This window comes from Martes martes (assembly GCF_963455335.1).
Source record: "Martes martes genome assembly, chromosome: 9".
Classification (NCBI taxonomy): Eukaryota; Metazoa; Chordata; class Mammalia; order Carnivora; family Mustelidae; genus Martes; species Martes martes.
Genome location: NC_137896.1, coordinates 105,441,940 through 105,460,864, shown reverse-complemented (window position 1 = coordinate 105,460,864; position 18,925 = coordinate 105,441,940). Strand labels below are relative to the sequence as shown.

At 47.6% G+C, this 18,925-nt stretch overlaps 1 long non-coding RNA gene across 1 annotated transcript; it reads left to right on the top strand.

Moving 5' to 3' along the window:
- The first annotated feature begins 4,488 nt into the window (after window positions 1-4,488).
- On the top strand, window positions 4,489-14,903 carry LOC308349489. Its single transcript, XR_013967451.1, has 3 exons — window positions 4,489-4,688; window positions 6,364-6,550; window positions 12,686-14,903. It is a non-coding gene; the product is annotated as an uncharacterized lncRNA (long non-coding RNA).
- Window positions 14,904-18,925: the final 4,022 nt, after the last annotated feature.

The window sequence follows — 18,925 nt, the reverse complement described above, 5'->3', positions numbered from 1 at the left end:
CCATGCTCACCCCCCTTCAGGCCCCACCCTTCCACGGAGGACCTCTGCTTTCTTCAGCCTCCAGACCCCTTTCCTCAGCTGAATTCACTCGCTACAACATGTGTAGCCTGCCCCCATGCCGTCCGGTGTTAGATTTCCATTGCCCTCTGTAATTCTCCAGCTGCCAACCAGCACATGGGGTCTTGAGGATAGGAGGACCCACATTGCTACAGTGAGACCAAGGTGGTGTCATGGGACTGGGGCAGGGAAGCCTGCAGGGTCTGTACAGTCCAGAGGGAAGCAAAGACCCTGATTACAGTTAGCAGATAGGCCTATAAGGCCCAGGAAGTGTATGGCTCAGGAGGGAAAGAGAAGGCTGAAGATGAACCCAGAACTGCCTTCTAGGCTCTAGAAGTTTCTAGAAGTGGTCCAAGGAGAGGGGCAGGCTCTGGCCTCAGCAAGGTATAATCAACCCCATTTTACGGACCTGAAAACTGAAGCCTAGATGACAGCTAGTAAGGGATTTGGTAAGCATTCAAATTCCACCCTAACTTCCAAGCCTGTTCCAGAGGGGAAAGTCGCGGCAAAAGCAATCCACGTGAAACTTGGGGAGCCCTTGCTCACTTGGAGTGGGTGACGAACTGAAATGGAGGTCCAGGGGCTCCTGGGTGGCTGGGTCAGTTACACATCTGCCTTAGGTCAGGTCATGATCCTAGTGTCCTGGATTCGAAACCCTCAGGCTCCTTGCTCAGCAGGGAGCCTGCCTCTCCCTCTCCCTCTGGCCCCCCAACCCCCGCATGCTCTTGCTTTCTCTCTCACTTGTGCTCTCTCTCTCAAAATCTAAATAAATAAATACATTTTTTAAAACGGAGCTCCAGAGCACATTTAACTTTTTTAGAAAGACTCAGGCACAGGCTGCTGAGGGGATGGTGGATTGTTTCTTCCTCGGTGAGTGAACTTGCTTCAGAACCTAGCTATCTGGAGGCAAAAATGGCCAGTTTCAGTCCTGCCGAGTAGAGAAAAGGGATTCGCAGCTGGGAATGGAGTCCTGACAGAGTGCCCTGAAAAGGAAGGGGACAGTAAGAAGCCTGAGGCAAAATCATCCCTCCCCCTAGATGGCCATTTACCATGTAGCCACCTGTCTCCCTGGAAAACGTTCAGTTCCTGGGTACATCTTGTCCCCTTCCTGCGGAAGCCAGAACCACACCCCCTCTCCCCAAAGTCTATGTTCTTTCCGCTCTGCTGTGTAGCCATTGATCCCCGGGGCCTCGTGCCTGAGAGAAATACACTCACCCAACTGAAGCCTCAGGTGACATTTCCAGAAGAGGGAAGCCAGAGGTAGGTCCTTCCCAGGGGTGGGCAAGTAGGAAGCAACAGGAGAGGGGTCAAGTGGGACTGATCCCCCAAGAGGCTCTGGAGGAATGTGTCGTGAGTTTTTGCTCTCTGTGTCATCTGGGCTGTGACAACTCCCCAAGCCTCCGTCTCCTCATCAGCAAATTTCAGATAAATAATACGTGCTTCACAGGAGTGTTATGGAAACCAAATGAAATCATGTAAGTAAAGGTCTCCGTCAGTGTCAGCAAACAGTAAGTGCTCAGGAAGTACGGTTGATCTGTCGTTGCTATGAGTGAGCTGAGCCCTCAGTGTTCACCTGTGACCTGGCCGGGAAGACTATCCAGGTGGGCTGGGGAGGACTGAGGCACAGCCAGGCTGTCCCCACGCCCCACCTCCAGCACCCCCCATGGGGAGCACTGCTGTTGCTGGGAGGAGGTGGAGCTGGGCTCTCCGGGTCAGTGCCCTGGGAGTTGAGTGTGTGGCAGACAGGAGGAAGAGGATTAACATGAAAGCAGAAAATGGGATTAGGAGGCCTCAGGATAATGTGCCCACCCGCCCGCCATCCATGACAACGGCGGCTTCCTGCTTTTACTCTCTGGCGTCTGGAGCCCAAGCATGTAAAGCTTGGTTGCCCCCTGCTCCCAGGGGCAGAGCCCGCAAAGGACTTGGTAGACTTGAAGCATGAGACTACTCAGTCTACTAGGAAGAGGGCCAGGCTGCCTTTACGTGCACTTTCTCATCTAATCCCCGTGGCAGCTCTGAAGCAGGGGATGGCCCAGAAGATAAAGAGCCAGGATGTTAGCCTCTGAAAACCTGTGTTCCTGCCCCTCTCCCCACTGTCTCACGGGGGAGCACAGGGTCCCCCAGAACCCAGATCAGTGATTCCCAGACCCATATACACCTGCCTTTGATAGAAAACCCACAAGGCAATTTAAGGAAACAAGGTCTGCCTCTCTGGCTCATTCCGTAAGACTGAGGGTGTTCCCCAAAGAGCTCGACATTTTTTAAGGGTGCCTTTGAGGCCTATCATACAGGACTTTCATTTCCCCTGGTAACTTCTTTGTGAATCCAGGCCAGTGCTACACCATCAGGTGGAGAAAGGGCGAGATAAATCCCAACTATGGGAAAGACAGCGACCACACTATTTCCTAAAATTACCTCTCAAGTTCTAGACCCAATGACCATGTCCAAGAGTTCATTCTCTTACCCCACTCCATAAATCAGAACAAGGCCCATCTCAGCCTCCTTTTTTAGGACTGTAATCCCTTGTCCTCCTGCCCCATCCGACCTCATCCCCCACCCTCCAACACTCACCTACCTCTGCTGGCCTCCTCCCAGCTCCAGGGTCTTCTTCTGAGGTATAGTGATAAGACCTCCCCGTCTCTCATCCAGGGTCCCAACAGGAACAAGAAAGCACACTGAACATAAGATAGATTTATAAACATGTAGATACAGGGGAACCCCAAGGGAAAGTGCCATAACTCGGGGCCAGTAGCAGTAGAGCCATTACGAACCCCTCCCAAGGGAAGGGAATATAATCTGTTACCAGAACCCAGAGAACCTAGGAGTCAAGTGACGAAAGGACACAGCCAGGCAGAGTGACCTCAGAAGGAGGGAGCCAGATGAATGTGTTCTCTTGTGTTACTCTCCTCCCCACCCCTCTGCCCCATCCCCAGCTCCTGTGGAGCTCTCCACTGGACAAACCCACCTGAAGCCAGAGGGACCTTGATGTGAGGTCCATAACTGTCAGGGAGTCCTCGACAGCCTGCATTCTTATGAGGGCTGTGATCATCCCCAGGGAGACCAAACTGGGCTCCCGGGACATGAAAAAATCTTAGAAATCCCACTGACTAGGGGTCCTCCAAAGGTCCACAGTATATAAACAGATACACAATATATTCAAGCTACTAAAATTTCATGAGGTGGTGCAATTAGGATAAAAGTATCCACAAAAGGACTTGGCAAGGGAGGGGGCAATCATGAAAATAGGTTAAGCAGCACTGGATTATAGGGACCCAAAACTCTTCCTTGGGCTGTCACTGAGAGCTTCTGTCACCCTCAAAAGTACGGTTTATACTACTCTTCTCAAAACCGATATAGACACCAACATATATCTATATGTATTCTCTGTGCGATGTATAATAAAATGTATAATGTATAATCTGTGCATATACACGTATTATATATCATATACATATATAATATACATATATGTATATATAATAAAATGTATAATGTATAATAAAAACAATTATGTATGTATAATAAAAACAAAAGATGTATCATAAAAACAAAGTGTAATTTGAGTTATTTTTCATCTAATGCCTTCCTCAACTGGCCCTTGCCCGTGCTGAACATCAGACCACTCATCAGTCTCCCGAGTCTCCTGCAGATTACTTACAGCTTCTGGCTGAGATTTCTCCAGGGGGAGGACATCACTGGCAAGCCAGGCAATTTCAATGTACAGCACCCCCCCACCCTCTCGAGGGCTCAGGCCACAAAATGTTTCTTAAGTGCTAATCACTACCATGAATACTGAATTATCAGACATGCCCCTGCCTTTCAGGACCTCACGATGTCACTAGAGATGTCACAAAAATGTCACTAGAGCTGTCACAAACTCAACGAGGCGAGGGAGGAGCTGTGAGGATAGGGCAAGGAGGCTGATGCGCACATGTGGCTTCGGGAAAGCAGAGCACCTGACGGTCCCATCTCAAGTCACTAGAGGCAAGTTAACCGGGTTAACTGGGACCCTCAGGAGCATCAGTCCCCCCACCCCCCCAAGAAGCCCTACCATTAACACTTTTCCATTCAGAGAGAGGCTTATTTATCCTTACTCCTTATTTCTTATCTCTAAGCCAGTTCCTTACGGTCCCCAGACATTCCTCCCGTCCCATGGCGACTCAACAGGCTCTGGGGTGGAGGCTGTCAGAAGCTTCGCAAAAGTGTAAACAGAGTGTGTCTACTGTTTCCCCCTTCTCCATACACTTACTTGGCCCTTCAAAGGACTCTAGTAGATTAGGGAGGCACGATTTCTCCTCACCGAAGACAGGCTGCCTTTCCACAGGAGGTGGGACTTGCTCAAGTGCTCCATAATCCCGCCCTGAGAGGTGCTGCCGACCGGCTTGGCGTGGGAACAAAACCTGGGCGCCATTTCCCAGAAGCCCCTGGAGCACCCTGAGGCTCTTCTGCACGGAGGAGGCCAGTCGGGAGAAGAGACTCTCCTTTCGTCCTGCCCTTCTGTCAGGTCAGTCTCCTGAATTCCTTGGACACAGACGTGTAGGCAAAATGAAAATAAAATACAGTGTGCTTGCTTTCCACGACTCGGAGATCTAAGGCGCCGTTAGTCGTCTGAACTCCTGCAGAAGATAGTGGTAAGGTTATCTGTATCACATTTCATTTTATGACATATCACCTTGTTTACACCCCTCTTTAGGTTGTTTATAGGATATAAAATACCTTTAAATGTTCTGGTCCTGTTTAGCTTTTTTTTTTTTCTCCCATCAATAAAAAATTTTAAAGGCAGCCATTGTTCTAAGAAATGACTCTTGTACTTAGGGCACAAAGATGCTTTAATGGGGAAAGACAGTTTGTCTTGTAGCTTGGCCTCCCCTATCGTTGTGAACCGGGCTTTGATGATCTGCGGAGTCTTCTGACTCCATCGTCGAGCTATGTGGCATTTTGCAGCTATTAAGAGCAAATGAGTTTCTTCTTTAAACACGGGCCTCTGCTTAGCACATTTAGTACTATTTGACTTGGGTCTCAAGATAGTGCTATTCCCGGAATGGACTTCACATGCTGAATTTTTTTTTTTAATTACCCACAATGCTATCACAGATGCTGAAATGAACTTTTTTTCCCTACAACCTCTCCAATGATTTGCTGAGATGAAGAGACTCATATAAGGTACTTGTGGGTTAGGAATTTCCAGGTTAACTCTTTAATTTGCAAGCTATTTTATATATATATCTAGAGAGAGAGAGAGAGAGATCCCATTCATGCTACTTCTGAAACTATATTCTGAGCAAATACTTCAAAATACGAAAGGATCCAAATGCAGGTGGATGTTCCTCGAAACATTATTTAGAATAACAAAAAATGCGGATTAGAAAGCAATGGGGTAAAATATGTAAACTACAGTGGTCAATGAAAAAAGCACACCCACGTATGAAACTATGGAAAAATGTATGTAAAAAAAAGACTGAAAGGAATGCACACGATGAAAAATTTTGCAAGGAGGACAATCCAATTAGCATTTTTTTTTAACTTTTAAACTTTTCTTGCATGTTGTGATGTTGCTTAATAAAAAAAATGATTTTAATTAGGTAATTGTTTCAGTGGATTAAAGGAGTAGCTCAATCTTTTCACCTAAAGTAGGAGGGAAATCTCTCTCCCATTTTGTTATATAACCTTCATTTAAATTGGACTTTTGGAAAGTCAGCCCTACTAACTCCCTGATCCATAAACGTGCTTGATGGCTTAATACTAGAGTTGAAATCACAAATGACTGTAGAAGCCAGCAGGGAGGGAAGGGAGTTGTGCTGCCTGGTGCCATCTGGAGAACTTAGGCCTGGGCGCATAGGTATTTCAAGGGACTATGAGGGATTTTGTTTTGTTTTTTTGTATTTTTTGTTTGTTTGTTTGTTTGGTATGTGTGTGATTCTCCTGATTTGCACATTTTGGCCTCTCATTCAAATTCAAAAATAAAGACATTTGTGGGCCTTCAAATACATGTCTACAAGCTGGATTCAGCCAGCTGGCAGCCAGTTTGTAACCTTTAGCATAAAACCCTTTTCTGAAGTTACAGCCAGCTGCCTGATCTCTGAGCATTCAGGCACCCAGACCTTCCCCGTGTGCTCCTGCTCACTCTTCTTCAATGAGCCCTACACCACTTCCGGCTGTTTGATGAGGGTGATGAAGGATAGTAGTCCTCAGAATTCTGAAGTCTTGTGAGCCCATCCCTGGCTGGAAGCCTTTCTCTTACCAGACCGTGAAAGTTGGTGACATTTGTGATATTAATTTGCTTTTCTGTCTGTTGCTTACATTTAGCGGGCTAGGAGGAATGGATTTGATGCCCTTCGAATATGGCCAGTTTCATCCCAGAGCCCCGTCAGAGCTGTCAGATGCTGCCAGCCAGACCCGGGCTGTTTCCAGCTTGTCGATCAGACTTGAGGAGTCACTGTGTATATTGTTGTGTCTTCCAAGATGCGTTACCAGCTTCGGAGGGTTGACCCAGGTATGCTCTGCTTCCGAAAGATGGCCCTTTTCCCTGCAGTGACCACACTGGTTTGCCACACTGTTCTCTCCCTCTTCCCAGGTCCTTGGGTAATTTGACCCCGGACGTGCAGCAAGGGGCAGCTAACTCCTCAGGACTGATCATCATTCCCAGTCCCTACTGTGCCATGGACCATCTGGCCCCACAAGGTTCATGTGATGTCCTTGGGAACTGCCCCGAAAGCCATGGCAAACTGTAGCAGCAGGCCCCTCTAGGAGCTTGTGCACTGAACGACTAATTAGCCACCCATCAAGAAACAAAGGAGTCAAGGCTCCGCAAGTAGCCAGCTTTGGCTTACACACAGTGAACCACCCCTTCCTTCCCTATCCAGACCTGTTGTGGTTACAAAAGCCTCCTATTAGTTCTTGGTTTATTTTGAGCATGGCAGATGCTGCCAGATGTTTACTTGTAACGTGAGGAGAATTACGCTGTTCTTGTGGTTGAGGGAAAAGAAGGGGGAGCTCAGGGCTGTGGGCAAAGCTGGCAGACCCCTCCACGGCCCGGCCACAGGCGGCTCCTTCCCTCTCCCCTCCAGATGGGGACCAACCCCCACTCCCATTTTTGCCAAGTCAGCAGATCCAGACTACTCCAAGCACAGAGGACCCCGCAGGTTCCAGAGCTCAGGCAGCCGCACACATGGCCTACCATGTGGGGCGCACCTGTGTAACTCGGATCATGCCTGGGCTCCATGGACCCTCATGGCACCCTCACAGTGGGATTCTCCACCACAGGGTCCCCTTCAAAACGGCTCCCTCTTTGGCAACACCAAAAGGCAGAATTTCCTCTTGAATGATTTGGACTATCTGAAAACGACAATTTGGGCAGTTGGGATGATGGTAGGACCCCAAGACTAACCACGGGAGCCCACAAAGCCTGATCCATTTTGCAGCTACAACCCTGTTGCTGGATCCCATCACAGCCTGTAGAGTGCAGTAGGACATAGGGGATCTTGTGTTCCTAAGAGGAGCAGAAGCTGGTGGCAGAAGCCAGTGCAAGTATAGATTCTCCCCCACCAGGGGCCAAAGTCTTCCAAAAACATGGCAGGCAATTATTTACAAACCATACCTTTCGAAGGAAATTTCCTGATTCCGTGTCACCTTGCCACCTTCATCTGGACAAGGAGGGATGGTCTATTCATTTGCCCACCTGTCCTCAGCATAGACTTGTCCAGTCCATCCTCCTCCCTTCTGTTTTTTGGGTCTTAATTACCTACAGGCTAAAAACGTCCTCTCTTATTTTTTTCTTCCTGATGCCCAGAAAGCAGAACCAAAAAGGAAAAGTGCCTAATCCTCACTTCATAAATTATGTCCTGTGGGACCTTCACATGGATTCATTCGTATCATGCAGCCTTGGTTTCTTCATCTGTGGAATGGGGACATAATAACCCTTATTTTATAGGGTAGTTGCGAGGTATACATCCAGTAGGTAAATCACTGAGCTTGTCACTTCGTAAGTCCTCAGTAAACATGAGCTGTCGTGACCATTATTGTCTTATACTGTTGGGTTCCACACCTGACCCTCTCCAAGAAGTCCTGAGGGAGGATGCCTATCTCTCTAGAGGTCAAGGTGGCCGGGCCCATCCAGGCTACTCGAGCCATGTGTTCAGCCAGATGCAGCTCAGTACACGCAGCACATGAGGCCAGCTGGGAGGGCCAGGACCGGACAGGACCACCCATCGGGCTGCGGAAGGTGCTGGCAGGACAGTCTCAGCTGCAGCTGCTGGGCAGCCATCCAGAGTGACAGGCAGAATGCAGTGTGCAAGGGTGTGGAAACACACAGCAGGTGGCAGCCCGGCAACCGTGGGCAGCGGGGGAGGGGAGCGGCGGATCTTCCCGCATTTGGTAACAGGGTGTCCCGACCAGCAGATGGGCCACAGCAATGGGCAATTCCAGAGGAGTATTCTGAAATCTAAGCAGGCACGCAGCATCGTGAAGTTCCCTCCACAGACCCCAGCCCTACCAGAGTAGGGCTCTGGATCTAGTGGGGAAGAGGCCAGGGAGAATAAAGCAGGGCCCCACACAGATTATTGAGACAAGGTTGCAGGCCCAGAAAAAGAAGGGAGAGGGGGCATTGCCAGAGGTTGGCCTCCAGGCTTCAGAAGGAGAGAAGGCCTGCATGGAGAAGGTCCTACTGTGGTCCAGCCTGACCCCTGACCCTGACCCCTGGGCCCAGGCCAGGCTTCTTGGTACAGCCTTCAGGGCTGGCCTGAGATTGTGCTCTCCCCACAAGGGGGATGCAGGCGAGAGAAGCTGAAGGTCATCATGGGGCAACTTCTCTCTCTCTCTCTCTCTCTCTCTTTCTCCGTCCAGCTTCTGCACCGGTTTTCCTGATTCTTGCCCCTTTGCTTGTTGGTTTTCTCTCCCAAATCCTACTTGCTAATGAGGAAGAACCAAAATAGATAGGGTCAGGCTTTTTTTTAATGGAAAGCCCAGTCCATCAGGGACCAACAGCTCCCCTGACTGTCATCTGGCAAATGCCTTGGCCACAGTCTTCTGCCATGTACCCAGTGGAGGGAGCTGCAGTGATCAACACAGTTGAAGGGAGCTGGACCCCAAATAAGGAAGGAAAGGTCCCCATAGCTCCTGCCTTGGGTTCGGCTCCCATGTGTCTCTTTCTTAGGCCCAGCCAGCAACTGCTTCCTCAACTCTGTTCTAGACCCATGTCTTACCAGTGACCCTGAAGACTTTGTCTTAGAGACCAAGTGACCTTGGGAGCCACACTCGAGGTTTGTCTATGCTGGACCCACATCCCTACAGATATGGAAACCTAATTCGTATTCATCCATGTAGGCCAGTCGGCCTCACACTGTGCATCTACATGGGCCCCTGAGCTACACTTTTACACTATTTCTCAACCCACAGACATACTCTTAGTCGCTAGCTACCAAAGCATAAAAGCACAAAGAGTGAAAGTGTGCACCAGATGAGAGGACCTCATAAGGGTGGAAAGCAGTCACCGGAGCACACCTCACCCCCACCCAGCCTCTGTGCACATCAGCCATACTATGCCTTTCCCTGCCATGGCTGGGCCTCTTCGTCCTGAGCAAGGTGCTCCAAGGAGCACTAGGGACCTGGACTTGGTGGGAACAGGCCAACTGCCTTCTCAGTTTGCTCTCAGAATTAGAATACGGTTAGTGGTGTGCATAACATTTGGACCACCTGGAGCTAAGGTTTGTTGACTCCATCCGGAGCCAGGGTCACAGGACCCTTCCTTGCCTCCAGGGATTCCTGGATACGTAAAAGGCAAATGACCAGAGATATCTGTTGGAGGAAACATAATCGATACCTAGTGATGAAGAGCTAAGAAGCCACACAGGGATGATAAGACAATCCAGACAGGAGCAAGGGAGGAAGCCACTTCCACTCTAGGGCCAGAGGGAGAAAGGAAAATGAGAAAGCCTGTCCAGTGGGAACTGCAACCACAGAGAGAGGGGTCATCTGATAAGAGCTGGAGCCATGAAAAGATCTAGATTCTCCCGAAGACACCAAAGGAAGCAGAGAGAAAGAAATGCTCCACCTTTCCCCCTCCTTCCTTCCTTCTCATCTTCTGCCAAGGACCACCCCAACCACCCCACCCCCCGCATTGAGTGAACTTCCCTGGAAGCCAAAAGGCAAAGAGATTGGGAAATGTAGATCCTATAGAGCAGCCCACCAAGGTCAAGGGCAAATAGACAACTGACCAGCTAAGAACGATGACTGACCAGGCCTTGGATGGGCCAGTTGCATGTGTCTCTGTTTTAGGGAAATACTGGAACTGCCTTCCCATGGAGCAGTGCCCTCCTTAGACCTCCCAGCCTCACAAAGATAGAAATAAATCATTAGGCTCTGATGCCCTGTTAGTGTGTACACACAGAAGGTTATCTTGTACACTCATCACAGCAGGAAGATCCCCCTGGAGGAAACTGGGCAGTGTTTGTAAAGAGGTGGTACCCTCCCTAGGGGGCTGTCTGGCTTTGTGCCCTAATTAGGGGCTGGGCTAGGTCCTGGCCTCTGAGCCATTTCCTACCCTGGGGAAAAAAAAAAAAAAAGAAAAAAAGGAATGCCCTGTGCTTTGCTGAATGGTGAGGCATCTGCCTGAGGACTAGGAGGGAGGCATTGTCCAGGGCACCAGAGAACTCACCATGTTCCCTAGAGGAGACCAGAGAGCTCCCTCTTCTCTTCCCTTCCCTCCATCACCTCCCCCAAAACCTGACCACATTTGGCCCAGCTTCCTTCTGGCATCTTCCAGTGACTCAAGATTTTAAGCTTGAGCTGGGCTTTAGGTTCATGTGCCTCTGCGTCTCCCTTTCTCCCTTATCCCCACCCTAGGAGCCACTCCTCAGATGGAAAGCCCCTCCCTGCAAAGCCTTCAGCACAAGGGTCCTAGGAATAAGGGTAAGGGACAAGGCCCAGTGGGAAGAGTAAATGGACATTTCTAAAATTCCTAGAAGAGAAGGAAGGCTTTACCCAACATGGGTTGAGAGTCTAAATATAACCCAAGATAATAAGCAAAATAAGACAAACCTCCCCGGGATGCCTGAGTCTCTCCATTGGTTAAGCCACTGCCTTCGACTCAGGTCATGATCCTAGAGTCCTGGGATCGAGTCCCACATCGGGCTCCTTGCTCAGCAGGGAACCCACTTCTCTCTCTGCCTCTGCCTGTCTCTCTGCCTGCTTGTGCTCTCTCTTTCTCTCTCTGACAAATATGTAAATAAATAAAATCTTTAAAAAAAAAGAAGAAGAAGAACCTCCCCGACACCATCTTGGCCCTCCTTTGGGAACCACAGCCTAATTTCTGCTCAGACATTGTCATTCACTAGCTTCAGTGTTTCCTGTAAGTCTCCTAACCTCATCTAGTCTGCAAGTTCTCCACGGGCAGGAGCCCCATCTGCAGAGCACAGAGCCCAGCACATGCCTACCCCTCACCATGCTGCTCAAATACTTCACAATGTGGCTTATACTGGACAAGCTACCTAATTTGCAAGGCCTGTTGCAAAATGCAAAGAGGAGCTCCTTATTAACAATGATTAAAGATTACAAGATGATGACAACAGAGCATTGGACCAAGCACAGGACTCTTCTAAGTGGTCCTAAGTGGTGTGAGTGGTAGCTTGCCTCCCAGAGTCCACCATCAATTCCTTACCTCCCTGTTCCTGCATGTCACTCCCACATTAAGAGGTGGAGTCTAATTCCCTTCTCTTGAACCTGGACTTGACCAATAGAACTCAGTAGAAATGACATTCTTAGGCCTTCAAGACCACATCATAATGCTGGGACCTCTTGAACACTTGCTTTTAGGACACTCCCTCCCTCTTCAGAGCCCAGTCAACATGCTGTGAGAAACTCAAGTCACACGGAGAAGCGACGTGTAAGTCCATGGCCCCTGGCTGAGTCCCAAGTGGACAGCCAGTCGCATGAGTGAACCACCTCGAATGCCTAGCCCCACTGAGCCTTCAGAGAACTGCAGTCCCAGAGACATCTGACTGAAACCAGATGAAAAACCCTCAGTGAGAACCACCCAACCAAGCCCCGGCAATTCACAAGAATATGAGCAATTATCATAAATTGTTGCTTTTAAAAGCTAAGTTTTGTGGTGGTTTGTCATGCAACAATAAATAACTGGGACACGCTCCAAGGAATGGCATTCACTTGGGATACGATGTGAACGGCCTAGGTTGTGTGCCACAACACACTCACCCAGCACACAGCAGGAGCTCAAGAAAGACTGACCGACCGCCATTCCTGACCACCGGTGTGTTGACACCAGACGTGGGAAGCCCTGGCCCAGGACGTGCCCTTCCACTGGTGTCCTTTGTCGTGACCTACTGGCCATCTGGTTTCAACCCAACATCCTGGCTGAGAAGGGCTCGGATACTGCTGTCTCCAGGGATTCATGACCACTTCCTCCCACCCCGTTCCTACCCTTCCTATCTCAGGAAATGAAAAGCAATTTTTCCCCAGGGCCTGTTTACCCATAGCAACAGAACAGGATTTCCAAAACCAATCTCACAGCCAGTTCCAATATCTGTCTTCACTGTAATAATAATACAGATGCCGCACCTGCCCCCAGATTCCATTTCCCGCTCTTACTTTTTTTTTTTTTCATTTGTTTCTCTAGGCTCTTCAAACATCTGATTACACTTCATGCTTCAGATGAAAAGTTGTGAAGATGGAAGATTATCAGACTTTGTAATTTTCATCAGCTGTCCTCTCTGCTCAGCAGTTTCTCGCAACCCTTATTCTCTCTCTCCTCGCCCTCTGCCTCCCATGAGTTCCTCTCATGCCCGGTGAGGTCCTCTCCCAGTTGTGGGTTATATTGGCCTCTCCCCTGAAACCTATTAGGGGCAGCAGCCCAAGGAGGATACCAAGTCAGCATGTGGCTCGAGGCTGAATGGAAGTTGCTGTCTGGCTCGGGCTGGGATCCCTTCTGTGTTAGCTGGACACAACAGAGTCTGGGACCCCAGACTAACAAGACACTCCCTCTGTGTAAGGTCCCCGATCACGTGGCCCCACTTCTTAGGACACCAACTCCCCCAAAATTCATCCTTCCCTGAAATGGGCTGACAGTGCAGGCAAAACTAAGTGACCAGAGACCCAAGGCACAGAGACTGGGACATGTAACCACAGCGGGGTCCTAAGTCAGAGTCTCCCACCAACTGCTCGAGAAAAACGAAAAGTTCTGTGAAACCCAGGCCATGCTTAATCCGCATAGCCTCATGCTTATTTTCATTTGAGGAATATAAATTGCCACCTTGGAGATCTCATTTGCAAGATGGGTCCCCAAGTGATTTTCATTTACTACCTTACTTGCAGGTAGCCTCTTGGGCTACCATGTGGGTGGTGGCCTCAGGACCAACTACTAAAACACAGCAGGAAACATTCTGGAGATAATGACCAACAGGTTTCCTCTCAGGAGCTCCCTGCTGCCCCCACGCCCCATGCTCTATCCCAACTAAAGAGGCAAGCAGCTTCTGCCGCAAGGGAAGGATGTGATAGGGAGAAAAGGAAAAATACAAGCTTTGATGTCTGGGCAAGATTAAAATTTTTAGGAGGAACATCTTGAGTGAGAGCAAAGCTTCTCTCCACCCTTCCTCTACACTCCCCAAAAATAAACAATGAAGATTCCTCTGAGACAGTGAGGAGAAGGATAGATGTTGAGAACTGAGAACGCAGAGACTTGAGGGCCCCTGGAGTCTGCTTCAGATTCTCTCTCTGTCTCTCTCTCCCTCTGCCCCTCCCACTTGTTCTCTCTCTCTCTCTCTCTCTCTCTCTCTCTCTCTCAGATAAATAAAATCTTTAAGGGGAAAAAAAAAACCTGGACTCAGACCTGGCCCCCCTGCCAAGCTCTCCCATATAAAGAAGCTACTCTTTCTTCGGTGTTACAACTGCAACCTTTCCTTCTCTCTGTCAGACCTGTATTACACAGCATTCTGATTTTGACTAACAACAGGTCTGTATCTGCTATTGGACGGGAATAGCTTGGGATGGGGGCCCAAGTTCTCCTTTGTTGGCATGCCTTGTAATCAGCACATAACAGGCACTAAATTAATGCTTTTGTAGTTAAACTGAATTGTCCACCCTATTCTCTTTCTAAAATTTAAGAACAGAAATCCTCATTAAGGCACCCCCAGAGCAAAGGAGATTGTCCTAAAGCAAATAAGAAAAACACAATTGGATAAACCATCATCAGGTCTCATCTATTCCCATTCACGGCTTAATTTTTCCCACAGCAGCAGCTCTGAGTCTTCTCACTTTGATCCTTCTCACCTCCTCCACTCTCCTTGAGCCCGTCTTACCCCTGAGTCCTTCATTCTGAGCTTGGGGCCAGGATCTCTTCCTTTCTCTTACTGAGAAAAAGAAGAATGTCGGATATGCATGCCTTCAAATTCTCATCCTTCTGCCTCATCCCAAATGATTGGCAAAAGGTATAGGGGCAGAGGGAAACACACACCACCTGGGTAAGAATGGTAAGATCTTATTGGAGTGCAATTTGGTGATGTGAATCAAAATTTCACAGAAACTTTGACCGAGATAGTCAACTTTTATAACTTTATTCTAAAGAAAGTATTGAACAAGTGCACCAAAAAGTCCACAAAGTTGTTCTGTATGGTGTTGTCTCTAAAACACATGCATCTAGGGGTGCCTGGGTGGCTCCACTGGTTAAGGGTCCAACTCATGATTTTGGCTCGGGTCATGATCTCAGGGTTTTGAGATCGAGCCTGCTTAAGATTCCCTCTTTCCCTCTGCCCCTACCCCTCTGCCTCTCTCCCTCTTAAAAAATAATAACAACAACAACAACAGTAATAATAATAATAATAAATTTTTTAATGAAAACCAAAACGCACTCTCCTAGCCTTATTTTTGTACCATTTTGCTTTCTGGGCTTCAGCTACTCAGGCTTTTAGCTTCTCTTTCTGCTTTCCCTTTCTCTAAAATCTCAAAAGTCCCCACATCCCACCCTAAAGTCTCCTCCATGTCTCTTACCCCATCCAATTGCTTCAGCCTGGCTCAGACCCTCCCTAAGCCACCTATAGAATATCAAACCAGCCACCTTGAAAACAGAGCATCCTTGTAAAGGGCACACAAAGTAAGGTTTGTGAGGGACCACTCCAGAGGTGAGAAAACAGTGGCTTATGGGTGCTTGCCAACACCTGGCTTCTGAGTTTCTCTGACTCTTCTTTATGGCTGCACCACTCTGCCTGGTAAGGGCAAAACCTTTTTCTCCCAGTTCATTTGCAACAGACTGGGATTTTTCAAAAGGGATTTTAATTCTCTTTGTGGGTTGGTTTGTTTGCTTGCTTGCTTGCTTTAAAGAAGAAGGGAGATAAATTTGATATATGGAACATTAAAAAAAGAGAGAGTTTGCATGTTTCCTATCTTAAAATAATGTCCACCTGGCAAGATATCTCTTCCCTAGTCAAGATCACCAAACTCCCAAGACCTGGCTCCTTGTCCTTAGACCTGCATGCAACCCCACAGCACAGCCCACCTCTCCTTCCCATTGGAACGAAAGGGGTGACAAGCTGGACATTGAGTGAAATGGAAACCACATCTTCCCTTGTGGTTTTTGTTCCATGTAGCACTATATTTTATTGTAGATTTATATCTTTGAAAACATGATCCCTGAACATGTTAGAAATGTTTTTCAATAATACCAAAACGTGCATAGTGAAAAGACCTGCTCCCCTTCATCCCTGACCCAGACACCCAGCTCCCCTCCCCTGGGGCAGACACTTTCCACTGGTGAGCGTAAAATATAGATTCATAAGCTATGGCACACTCTACCCCCTGTTATCCTTGCCTTCTTCACTGAACATATCTCAGAAATTATTCCATAGCATACAAATAGATAGGCCTTATTATTCTTGCCAGTCTTATAGATGTTCCATAATCCATATACCAAATTCCCTACTGATGGATAGGTAGCTTGTTCCCAATCTTTTGCTCTTATGAACATGGCACAATAAACACCTCTGTATGTTTCCCTTTGTACATCCCTTAGAAAAATGTTAGAAATGAAATGTCTAGGTTAAATCAAATGTGTATTTAAAATTTTGATAGATATTGCCAAATTGCCTCCTAAATTATTGTTTCCAGTTCATACTTCTATCAACAATACGGGAGTGTTAGCTCCCTCCCAGTTTTCCCAATCATCCACCAAACTTTTTTATCTGATATATAAAGAATGATGTTTTGTTATACTTTCATTTAGAATTTCTTTAGAATAGGTGATATTGAGCAAGAAGTGTAGCATAAGTTTCAGAAGACAAACTCTGGTCCTTGACTGCTTGGGTTCAAATCCCAAATGAATCATTTATTAATTGGGTAACTTTGGCAATTTACTGAACATATGTTTTTGGTTCCTCATCAAAAAATGGGATTCATGGGGCGCCTGGGTGGCTCAGTGGTTTAAAAAACTTCTGCCTTCGGCTTGGGTCATGATCCCAGGGTGCTGGGATCGAGCCCCGCATCGGGCTCTCTGCTCCACAGGGAGCCTGCTTTCTCCTCTCTCTCTGCCTGCCTCTCCACCTACTTGTGATCTCTGTCTGTCAAATAAATAAATAAAATATTTTTTAAAAAATGGGATTCATGGGAGCCTGCTTCCCCCTCTCTCTCTCTCTGCCTGCCTCTCTGACTACTTGTGATCTCTGTCAAATAAATAAATAAAATATTTTTTTTTAAAAATGGGATTCATGATAATAATACATTCTTCATATAGTTATTGTGAAAAGTGTAAGTGAATATAAAACTATATAAATGTTAATATAATTATTATATTTTCATGTGTTTAATGACCATTGTATCTTTTCCTGTGAAATGTTTGTTAATATCCTCTGTGTATTTTTCCATTGTTTGGTTTTTTTATTTCTAAAAGGTCTTTGTATATATTTAGGAGATTAACCCTCTGTCATATGTCTGGCAAATATTTTTCCCAGTTTTTCCATGCCTTTGGCTTTATTTATGGAATTTTTAAAATTTTCAAGTTTTATGTAGTTAAATATATCAACCTTTGCTTTTATGACTTTTGAACTTTAAGCTGTGCTCCAGAAATCTCACAGTTCTTAAAGTAAGAATGAACGGCAACTAGAACGACTTCCTGTTTTTACTCCCTGCCTCCCCTCTCCCTGCTTTCTCCCTGCCCTATGACTGAGCCAAGGTTATCTCCTAATACCTCCTCAGTGGCTTTTCCACTTAAGTCTCTCCCTCTTCCATCTATAGTCAAGAGTAAGTCCAATCAAGGCACAGCCCTGCTCAACACCGTTTAATAACTCCCCATTACCACATGAGTTAAGAACAAGCTTCTCATTAGAAGAATCTACCTAGATGACACCAACTTACGTTGCCAGCTGTTGATTCCCCTAAATGTCTCCTGCCCTCCAGTCTAACTCCACTTTTCTATATTCCCCTAATAGTCTTTCCCTCCTCCCTGATTTTCATCACACTCTTTCATCTTTGTAAAGCCTCTGCCCATCTCTGCCTACCAAAATCCTCTTCATCTTTCAAAACTCCTCCCAAACACCCCTTCGCCATAAAGTCTTCACTGGTCCCCGATAATCAGATGTGAGATTTTCTTCCCTTGCACAGTCAAAGTCACCTTCTTTGTTCTTGTCCTGAGATGTGCTTCTCCATCTGTCCTAAATAAACCAAGAACTCTAGGGGAAACATGAGCTGTAGTTCATTCATTTGCCCACTTCCTTAACCTTTTGTTGAAATAAATTGTAGACACAAGTAATCAGACTGATGGGGGCAGGGTGGGACAGTGACAGGGGTGAGTGGGAGATAACCAAGGAGTTACCGTTCTCTGGCTAAACCACCATACTCAAGCCGCTGGGCTGGAGGCTCCTGGAGCTGACTTCCCCTGTTAGGTCTCCCCTACTGTGTCAGATGCTAGGTATTGGTTAATGTTCTTTCAGGTGCAAGTAAAAGGATACCTTTAAACAAAAAGGGGACTCACAGGGTGGAGGAACTGTGTCTCCCTCTTCTCTCTCTCCACCCTCAGCCCCACTGTGTATCGGCTCCATTATTGAAGAGGCTGTCCCCTATGGAGGCAGGATGCTGGCAACAGCTCTCGTGGTCTATGATACTTGCACATCCTCTCAAATTCAAGTCCGAAGAGAAGGGGTCTCTGCCTCTTTCCTAGCAGCTCCAGCAGAGGTCTCATCGCCGTTCTCTTTCTTTTAAAGGGTTAGATGTCCACATAGAGCCAATCACTATGACCACAGCAATGTATTACCGTGATAGGTAGGGCTTGAACACATCTCTGCTCTGGGAGCCAAGGATTGAGCGGATTCTAGGAGGCCCCCGGCATGGGATGCATCCTGAAATCACTCCACAGGAGGAAATTGACATAATGTTACCAAAAGAAGGAAGAACAGATGCTATTGACCAAAACCACGGTGCAGAATGCACCGCGCTGCTGCCCTCCTGGGAGAGGGGGATGGGCCTGAAGCCTCAACCCTGAGCTATTTCTCTCCTGCCTGCCACTCTCCCCTGCCCTGTAGGCAATGCGTCTAGCTTCCAAACACAACATGGCCCTCCAAGGTTTGCGGCTTAGCCGCAGGACCAGTGTGAACACATCCTAACCAAACCCCAGACCAGGCGATGGCTGGCGTGGTCCAGCCGGCTCCAAGTTATTAGAACCAGGAGTCCCAGCTCCAGTCCCAAGAGTTGTACGATTGTTTATCTTTGTTGGGGAAAAACTGCAGCCAGAGCCATAAATCACTGCCCAGCTGGATGGCTTCGCTGAAATGTTTGTTTAAACAATGAAATCTCCTGATGGACTGAAAGTAGGGGATGGAGCACCCCATCCTTCTCAGGCCTAGTCTTGCAGGCTGGAGCCTGAGGCCTGCAAGAGGGA